Source organism: Fukomys damarensis, unplaced genomic scaffold, assembly GCF_012274545.1.
Source record: "Fukomys damarensis isolate Sample0158 unplaced genomic scaffold, DMR_v1.0_HiC HiC_scaffold_5, whole genome shotgun sequence".
NCBI lineage: Eukaryota > Metazoa > Chordata > Mammalia > Rodentia > Bathyergidae > Fukomys > Fukomys damarensis.
In genome coordinates, this window is record NW_022900917.1 from 1,420,192 (window position 1) to 1,428,516 (window position 8,325).

Consider the following 8,325-nt stretch of genomic DNA (forward strand, 5'->3'; position numbering starts at 1 on the left):
CCCCTCCGCACTCACCCCTCCCCTCCACCCGTCCCCTCCGCACTCACCCCTCCCCTCCACCCGTCCCCTCCGCACTCACCCCTCCCCTCCACCCGTCCCCTCCGCACTCACCCCTCCCCTCCACCCGTCCCCTCCGCACTCACCCCTCCCCTCCACCCGTCCCCTCCGCACTCACCCCTCCCCTCCACCCGTCCCCTCCGCACTCACCCCTCCCCTCCACCCGTCCCCTCCGCACTCACCCCTCCCCTCCACCCGTCCCCTCCGCACTCACCCCTCCCCTCCACCCGTCCCCTCCGCACTCACCCCTCCCCTCCACCCGTCCCCTCCGCACTCACCCCTCCCCTCCACCCGTCCCCTCCGCACTCACCCCTCCCCTCCACCCGTCCCCTCCGCACTCACCCCTCCCCTCCACCCGTCCCCTCCGCACTCACCCCTCCCCTCCACCCGTCCCCTCCGCACTCACCCCTCCCCTCCACCCGTCCCCTCCGCACTCACCGCTCCCCTCCGCCCGTCCCCTCGGCACTCACCCCTCCCCTCCGCCCGTCCCCTCGGCACTCACACCTCCTTCTCCCCATCACACCTGTGTTCTTATTTTTACATCTTTTTGCACTCCTTATCCCATCTCCTGGTTTTTTCTCTTTGATGTGTATGCCCTCCTAGCTTGGTCTGTGAGTTTACTTATGTTTCATACACCAATTATTTATGGCCGACTTGCTGTAACACTCAGTCTTGAACAATGACTGGATTTGATAGTGAAGATTGATTTTCTAATGAATTAGTGTTTCCTCTTTGTATAGTGCTTGCTATATCTCACTCTGTACATTTTTATCCTTAGGTTTTGTGAGAATATCGTGAAATTCAATTTAAACTACCCAGTTAATGCCCATTTTTGACACATAATTACGTGAGATTTTATAATGCTTGTAATGTCGTATTTGCCAACAAGCAGAGTAGCCGGTTTCACTTTTAGTTCATTCTGTCTGCTCGTTGATGCTAGGCTGATGCATGTGTCCTGACACTGTGATTGCACTTTACAGATTTACTATGTTCTTACTGCTGCCTGAGGGAAAATTCTCAATCTGTGCAGAGAGATAGAATGCCCCATTTGAGTCTCCCCAGAAGCCAGAAACTTTAGACCGGTCAGTTTAGCAGAGTGCACATGAGTTAAGAGCTGAGGAACCAAAAGCACTCAGGACCTGTAGAGGTTCAGGGAGCTCTAGTCAGCAGAGGGTCTACAGACCAGGCACAGGTGCAGATCAGGCAAACCGTCTGCCCCGCTGCAGACAGATTCCGGCCTCCTCTGAGAGATTTGCCTTACTGGACATGGTGCAAGGCGCTGGCTGAGACAGCTGAAACATGGCTGATGTACTCCTAGCTGCGATGCGGTGTGTTCTGTGTGAAGCGAGGCTTTGGTTCATTGTGCAGTAGCTCAAAGTATGGAGACAGCCATAGTCTGGTCACTGTTCAGGGATGTTCTGCTCAGCTTCTCAGCCTTGACAGTGTGACCCACATGATGCTCAGGCACTGACACCGTTCTCTCTCCATGCGCTCATTTCTTCTCAGTCCAGGATCCAACAGTCAGAGTCAGGCTGGTTAATGTTTCATGTGTTCTTTGTGTTGCTGTTGCTTTACCTGGACTGAGACCATTCGATGGGTAGTAGATGGCCAGACCCAAACATTGTGGTCTCCCGAGAGGACAGTGTTCCTATAGCAGAAGACTGCTATTTCCCCTGTCAGGAGAACTCCTCAGAACCATAACCAATTAAAATCACAAAACTCAATATCGGAACCAAAAGAGGAATCTACCTGTGTTAACCTGGGAGCATACAGGTTGATTTCTGTAACTGAGCTTCTACCATGACATGCTTAGCCAAGGTCAGCGAAAGAAGTTAGCTACTGCACACACTCACAAATCCAAGCAAGGAAGTAGCGTCCTTCCAAATGATGGCTGTCTGGAGAATTCTCTGCGTCCACAGAAGTTAAAGATGTAGACCAGTGGTTCCCACTTAGGTATGAAGAGACAACAGTGCTGCTGGTGTCCCTACCCTCCTGGGACACCTCATCCTTTAGGGGTCACTGGTAAGAAAGCAAGAGCCATGTTTAAATAACTCCACAATTTGGATCACTGCATAGTTAGAGGTAACTACAAATTAAATGATTAAGGTTATACATTTATCTGTAAATGATTCAATTATCTTACCTTTGGTTTTCCTCTTCACTTTCTGGCATAATTTAACTGAAAAACCCTTCCTGTAGGTTTTGCCTACTGTTAAATAAGCAATCTGATATGTGACTCCAAAACCCTCACCTTATGTAAAAACCCATAAATAATTTTACAAGTAGAGGGTAAACTAGAAGACCCGCTTCTGAGGGATTTCGGGTAGCACGACATATCCACTGTGGAAGCTATCAGTTATAAAATTATCACATTATTCTGCAAGGATAAACAGTATAAACAGGAAAGAGAAAAGGAATAAGGACTTCCAAGTGATGAGAGAGAGAGATCTCTGCCCCTGATCTTGGCACGCTAAGTACATCCTGGATGTCAGCAGTTCTGAGAATTCTCCCTGGTCAGTTGTACCTGGAGGTAGCACCCCCACATGTAGAGCCCTAAAGATCTTCAGGTGCTCTACAGAGTTAGGAGACGGGGCCACCTTGAGGCCTCGAGTTACTTACTGCAAAGCAGGTCGTAAGAGCTTGGCAAGGTGCCTTCTGGTAGAGTTCAAGGACTTTCATTTCCAGTGTCCTGTCCAGGTATGGAAGGCAAAAGATCCACTTGTCTTCAATTTCTTCTTTAATTTCTGAAAATATACTTTGAATAATATGTTAGCAGTGCAGTGGTTACTTGTATCAGAGTTTATAAGCAGAAGAGATATGAATTCTATTAGGGGAATTACATATCCATAAATATTATGTAATTACTCATAATCCACTGACTATTTAGAAGTGTGTTTTTTAGTTCCTACGTGTTTTCTTTTGCCTAGTAAATATTCATATGGGTTTAACTTGTGTTTTCTAGCAAAGGTGGAGCTGATTGGCCCAAGAGTCTCCACTGGCCTGGGTGACAATCCAGTCGACTGAGTTAGCTTCACCACCTTCAGATTTCAGTGCCATTTGTCTTCCCAGCCTTCTCAGATGACTGATGGTAGGGGCAAAGATCAAGCTGTTGTATCTAATTGCTTTGTAATTTGTCCTGCGACTTAAGTGCCTCTATTTTCAGAGATGTTTCAGGAAAACCCCATAAAGAAAGCTCACTTTTAATCTTTTAGCTACTGTTATAGCACCAGCTGCGAGCCATCAGAAACTCTTATGCAACCAGAGAGCATCTAAGTCATTAAAGATCATTTTGATATCCCATTGGGGTGATGACTGACTGAAATCCATCTGCCTTAAAATGCGGAAATATACCAGGGAGCTTTGTATTGTCTCACCAGAATTGTGAGTTGAGAAACTAAGCATTGGCTATAAAGCATTTCAGCCCTTTTAGATTGGTCACCACATTGATAATTTCTCCATAGTTTGTATCATTTCATTTGTCTCACCACAAGTCATGTAGTGTAGAGCTTTTAACGACAAAAGCTTTACAGACTCAGGAAGAACTGGGCAGCTGTCCAGGCTGCCCATGAGTCCATGCAGGACAATAAATTTCCACCCACTGAATACCAGTTAGCACAGATACTGGACAAGCGATAAGACATTTGATTGGGTCAACCTCAGAGGCTGTGTTAAGATTGTATATCTTAATAGTTTTAGCACCGGCTGACTGGGCCTGGAAATCTACCAAGATGTTTCCTCAGTTGTCAATCATTCTGGCTGTTTGATGTTGTGTTCACTTTATAATCTCTCATGGTTTGAGCCTAGGATGTCCCCCAAGGCCTGATGCACTCACCGGGGCTCTGAGAAGGAGGCAGAATCGTGGGCTGTAGCTGACTTGCTGTGGAAGTTGGGCCTGGTCAGCGGCGGAGCAGTATCCAGACCCAGATCATCTCTCTCCCTCCCGGCCTCTGCTCCTGGTCGTCATGGTGTGAGCGGCTTTCCTGGGCAGGGCCTTCCACTGTGAGGCTTCTGCCTTGAAGCCACCTGGCCTGTGAATGTGCCCAACTTCTCCTTTTGGTGCAGGTTACAGTGTCCCTGCAACAAGAATGAGAACGTAACTGAGACTTGACTCAATCATGTTCTTTGTTAAGTTTTGAGAATTCTGACCCAGTCCAATGGTGTAATCTTAAAGTTTCCAAGATCAGCACCTGTCAGTCTCCTCCATGAATTTTCTCAAAGAAGCACTGCCTTTTAGTTTATGGTTGCTTGGATTTGCTTTCCAGAAATTGCCAGAGAAAAATAATCATGGCCTGTGGGTGACAGACTTAAGAATAGATACAGTTAAAGATATGATGAGAGTTCATTATAATGTAAGTACTGAGGACATTCTGTTGTTTCTGTGTCACACACTGCCCTTAAGATAATAACCAGAATCATGACTGACTGAGGGCACCGTACTGGGTCTGTCCGGTTCCGCAAAATTCCTCCCATTATGAAGCACGGTTAACATACCCAAACAGTATAACCTAAAATTTAGCCTCCTTATTGGACAATGCCTCTTATGCAATATAGCATATCAAATAAGCCCAAGAAGTTTAACCTCTTGCTTTTTATACAGAGAACATATTTTTTTAGCTATCCCAGGAACCCATTTGGAAATTTTAAAAGTGAGGTTGAGGTCAGAAGGTCTTAATTTAGAATTTGATTTTGAGAAGTTGCCAAAATGTTTAAAATATTGTATTAAAATAGGATCACAGGCACTTTGAAATAATACTTATTAACCAGAATGATAATTAAAAGATCTCAAAAACAAATACAGAAAATTACTTAGAAAAAACTTGGCTCTTTCAATGCAGAGCTCCAGTTTGTAATACAAGTTCTAATGAAGCACAGGAAATCATCTTGACAAAGTACAGGATCTTTACTTGCTAGCCAGTCATCTAAAAGGTAAAGACAAACAATTCTTTACAATTTCTGTTTTGGATCATTCCCTTATTCAAACATTAATGCTCAATTTTTAGAAAAAATTCCCATCAAATCTTACCCAGCTGATTACACATAAAATCCCTTTCCAAAAATTACTTTTCCTTAAATCTTCTACAGCTTTCTTACATCTGTCACTTTTTGCCACATACTCTTTCTCATGTTGGAACAATCTACATAAAAACTTAGACATTTTCTGGGCCGGGATTTAGCTCAGTGGTTCTGCTGCCTGCCTCACAAGCTCTAGGACCTGAGTTCAATCCCTGGTACTAACAAAAAAAAAACTTAGACATTTTCTTTTAATAAAGCATGTGTTCTTATACCTTTCCTTACCATTATTATTTTCCTCGTAGACTTGCGTATAGAGTTGATTGCACTTTTATTTCTAGTCATCTTAGCAACACGTGCTCATTAGAATTAGTAACCCTCCATGACCTTAAATTCTAGCGCATGCTTTCCGCAGGTTGGCAAATCCAGGAACCATGTTTCTAGAAGCCCTTGCTTTTGTGGTGAAGCTTTCCAGTATGCACAGAACATATCTTCCAACTGTTCCAGCTTCTTCCATTTCTCTGATAAGAAGCTGCAGAGGAGGCGAACTTATCTCAACTTTTTTCTGGAGTTGGGAGGAGAGGGAGTCGGGGCTCTTACTTGTGAAGACCGATTTCACTCAGTTGCAGCTGTTCTTTCTCAATGTGCTAAACAATGTGCTAAAGCTGTAATACACCTTTCCTGGAGGAAGTCTGTGTTACCAAGATCTATTTAACTCGGTTGTTTTCAACGATTGTGCTTTGATTGCTCATGAAAGTGGGTAAATGTTAAAGAGCTAGCTGTCATCTTAAAGTATTATTTCTTGCTGACAAACTCTGAAACAGTTACATGTTTCACTAATAAACGTGGGTAGGAGACCTTATGCATCTGTGTTACATTTGATGCTAAAAAGTCAGGAAACAGGCCTGGGTTAATGGTTAATCAATCCAACATTTTAGCTAGCTTTTATTTACTGAAAATTATCTCAGCTCATGTGAGCTTCAAAAACATTTTGAGTTTTCTATCTCTATGTAAATGCTTGTATTTCTTCAAATCAATGAAGTAGAACTCTTTTACCACTTAACTTTCACATTACCATCTGGAGGTAGAAAAATACACGCAGAAACACAAACGTGTACAGAAACAGATCACACAGCTTTCACCTAGAATTCTAAGCCCTGGGCTTGACTCAATAATTTGAACTCATTAATCTTTTATAGAGTATCTGGAGCCAAAGTGTATTTTTGGCCAGTGCAGCAAAATTTCCCACATGGACGGTTTAGGCATTTCACTGATACTTGTGGAAAATATTTTTCAGATTTTTAAATTTGCCCAATTTCCAAACATCAACTCATATTTTCATCTGATAAGCCACAATCTCCGAAACGTGTGTGAGAGAGAGCACGGGTAGGAGAGCAGGCAGGGGAGAACATGGTAGGTAGTATGCACAGGACTTCAGGTTCCCTACCAGGCCTCCTCCGCTCCGTGCGCTGCTGCAGAGAGCGCCCCCTCCAGGCGGCCGGGAGACCCCTCCTTCCCCGCGGTGAGGGTGAGGCTTGCCCGTGCCTGCAACTGGCTCCTTCCTGCACGGCCTCTGGCAACCTCCTGCATCGGGAGAAGCCACCAAGGAGATCTCCCTTGCAGGTGTAAGCTTCTCCTACAAAAGCAAATGACAAGCAGAAACTATTCCACATTCCAGAAAGACGTATTAGGGAACTAATAACATGAAGCAAAGCTTCTTAGCCCAACTTGGGTGTTCTCACAGCCAGTGGGTGGCTGAGTCAGGAGGGCTGCTGGACACCTGTCCTCCACATGGCCCTTTCTAGTGGGGCTGTCACTTGGGCTGGCTCGTTGCCGTCAAGAATGAGGGCAGAGTAGCTACTCTGGGGTTATTTTTCCAGAAAATGGCCCGCATGTCAGTTGGGCAGGTTTGAACACAAAGACCTTCTGGACTTGATCTGAAATGCCCACCATGGTCCCCTTCCGAGACTGACTGGCTCTTGTCCTGGTGTCAGACCCTTGTGGGCTTCCACTCAGGACACAGCCTAGGCCAAAGGGTTTGGGGCCGTTACGTGGTGTCAGCAGGGACAACTGCTCCTCCACCAGCATCTCGGGGATCAGGGATCCTCATCTTGCTTTTGATGATATGAGGGTCCCTCTCAGCGCCTGATGCTCCTCTGTCTGTTAGGATTTGGGGCTCCTTTCCCGAGGAGAACCTCATGGTGATCACTGTTGCTCTCCGCATGTCCTTTGGTTCTGGTCTCAAAGCACTGGCCCTGATTCTGACAGATGAAGCCAGGGTAGCTCCAGGGGGAGGAGTTTGAGGTTCGCTGGACCCAGTCGAGTCCTTGAGTCCACTCCTAGTGCCTGACCGACTTTAGGCCTCCTTCTCTTCCCAGTGCAGCCAGTCCAGAGCCTAGTCCAGACCAAGAACTGTGCAAATCTAAGCAGGAACAAACCCAAGTCCTCTGGGAGAACGACAGTCCCAGCAGGCACCTACCTGGTGTGGTCACTCAGGCTCCCCGGGGTCACTGGAGAACGCCTCCTCCCATCCCGCTCCTGAGGCCTCACTGTAGAGAAAACAGATAAATCGGCAGAGTTTATTTGAGAAAAGAACAAATCAGTCCGCACTGGACCCGGAAGTGGGGCCACATGGCAGAGCTGGCCCTAACTGGCTTCAGGAGGCCCTGCCTTCCCTGGACCTGGGGAGAGGAGTGGCTGCAGCTCGGCTGTGTGCTGTACTCCAGGGGAGGCTGCGGCTCACTGTGTGAAGACTTGGGTTCTGTAGGCAGTTTCAAGCCAGCAGCTGCCTGAATCTGACAGGTTCCTGTAACACAGCAAGAACCAACAGAGCCGCCGTGGCCTCCTGAACCCACAGCAGCACCCAGGCACCTCCCCACGCCTCAGGCTATGGCGGCATTGGCCTAAGATACCCCCATCAGTCATGGTTTGCTTGTTTCTCTGGACTGAGGCGCGAACCCCGGCTCAGCAAGCTCCGCGCCCCTAGCCGCATCCTCCAACCCTTCCTGGCTTCATCTGCGGTAATCACCACCCGCTCCGTGCAGCGCTCTTCTCACACGCATGTGAGGACGGCCTCAGTGAAGGTTATCTCACGCTCAGAAATTAAACAGTAAAGCATGGTGGCAGAAATGCCAGGCTCTGAAAGCACCCACGTAGTCATCCAGGATCAGAAACACCTGGTGTATGTTTAAAGCATCACCCAGGAATTTCCATTAAATATCCTTCGCTGCTATGCTTCCTTCTGCTAAGCGTCTCAGA

At 46.8% G+C, this 8,325-nt stretch overlaps 1 long non-coding RNA gene across 2 annotated transcripts in view; it reads left to right on the forward strand.

The window, feature by feature from the left end:
* Positions 1-3,929, forward strand: part of LOC104856355 — a 47,523-nt gene extending 43,594 nt beyond the window's left edge. For both annotated transcript variants that reach the window (XR_778607.3, XR_778608.3), the window contains exons 3-4: positions 3,020-3,145; positions 3,862-3,929. This is a non-coding gene — a long non-coding RNA (uncharacterized LOC104856355). The remainder of the gene's footprint in view (positions 1-3,019; positions 3,146-3,861) is intronic.
* Positions 3,930-8,325: the final 4,396 nt, after the last annotated feature.